Raw genomic sequence first — 1,993 nt, 5'->3', positions numbered from 1 at the left:
TTTTTCTTTTCAGAGATAGTACTGTTTTCATCAATTGCTGCAACAAACTTTGTTAGAAACGGATAATATGAAGTGAAAATACTAATATTTTACTTTGAACTACGTAAAAAGCAATTAAAAGATGTTTTTACCTCTCATTTTACCATTTCATGTGCATTTGGTTTGTTGGAGCTTTGGAGGTGCCTCTTCCTCTTGATTTTTCACCAGCTGATTCCGGGAGATTCTGTGGACGATTTTCAGCGCCGTTTTCACCAGGTAGGAGCTAAACCCTAGCTCTATCTTTTCATGGTCTTATTTCTCAGTTTCATGTTTGTTTTCCTGCCCCCATGAGCCCCTGGGGTTTCTCTAGGGCGCTCTGCCATCAGCGCAGGTGCCCTATATCGAAACCTGCGTTGGGGGTCCTCTTTTTCAAAGGCAGTTTGTTCCCCAACGCAGGTAGACCCTTCTCTACCTACGTTGGGCGCAGAAAACTTCTTGGTTGCACTCTTTTTCATGAGATTTTTGCCATTTTCTTTACTGAGTCAGGGATCTTACTCCTCCTCTTGTTCGTTTTGCAGAGTTTGTTGGAGCAGAATGACTCTTACGTGGCGAGAACGAGAGCATGAAGAGGAGGACATGATTGCCCTCCATGATCCTGTTACCGTGAGCGCATTGCGAAACTGTGGCTTGCTAAAATTCTTCCGCATATCTAGCATGAGGGCACAGATACGTTTACTGCAGTACCTGCTTGACGCTTGGGATCATGTTAACCAAGTGTTCCAGATTAGGGGCAAGTCCATCCCTTTGACCATAGTGGACATTTACTTCTTGACTGGGTTGTCAAGGCGGGGTGCCCCCATTTCCTTGTCCGGTTCGGCCCGAGGGAGTGATTCCGTGAAAGATTATATCCGTCAGTATTGCAGGGAGGGATCCCAGCCGAGCAGAGACGGCAAGATTTCCATCTATGATGTTACTGACAGGTCTCTCAGGTCTATTCTGTACACGATTTGTCGGATGGCCGGTAGTGCATCCCCTCATGTTGCCAACAGGTCATATGTGCAGCACGCCCTGGAGTGTCTTCAGTCGAAAGTTTTTAACTGGTGTGATGCAGTACTAGTTCAGATGAAAAACCAGTTGACCAAAGTAAAGGACAGGAGACTAAATAATTTTGGCTTCGGTTCAGTTTTGACTGCCTTCGCTTTGGAGAAGATACCCCTGATGCAACCTCAGTACATTGTCCTCGACTTGCCATCTCCTACTGAGCCACGCATGCAGAGGTGGGTTGACCACATGGCTAGACATGCAGGTCAATCCAAGATTACTTTCACTGATGCCTTCTTTAGGTGGTTCGAGCGGCAGGATATGGCTTCTTCCGAGTATCCATATATTGGCATGGATTTCCGAGGTGATCCGGATTTGGTACTACCGGATGGCGAGCAGTGGGGTGATCTCGGTAAATATTTTGACCTTATCACTGTTTACTGTTTTTTCTTTATAATGTCCTTGTGCTTTATTCTATCAAGACTCTAATCAAACTCATGTGTGCATGCAGATGTGGGCCCCGTCCGTCCAGCAGTTCGTCCGGGAGTTCCGGCCGCTGCCCCAGCAGGGGAGGCTCCAGGGAGAGCTATTCTCCGTGACCTTGACTTGGTCGAGACTCTTGCAGCTGTGCAGGAACGGGTCGAGGGTCTTACCTTCGGGATTTCGGATGTACGGATTGACGAGTTGCCTCTGCGACTGCAGCGACATACTGTTGGTGTTCCTAGACGATGGTCTTGTCTTCTGCGCATGATCGCACAGGCCGTGGCATGTTATCATGAGCATCACTAGGCTAGGGTGCCCCCCAGCCATTTTTGAGTTTTGGGGTCATATGACCGATTTTGTCTTGGTTACAGAACATTATATGTAAACCGTAAACAGTTATATATATTTTTGATTTTCGGGGTTTGTCCCAGTTTTTATGTGATCCATGTATGAAACATCGATGATGCTTCTCTTTTTATCAAATTTGCAA

This window comes from Pinus tabuliformis, chromosome 1_2 (genome assembly GCF_031772625.1).
Source record: "Pinus tabuliformis cultivar Carrire ecotype Pingquan chromosome 1_2, CPIR1, whole genome shotgun sequence".
NCBI classification, from domain to species: domain Eukaryota; kingdom Viridiplantae; phylum Streptophyta; class Pinopsida; order Pinales; family Pinaceae; genus Pinus; species Pinus tabuliformis.
This window is presented reverse-complemented; position numbering follows the sequence as displayed.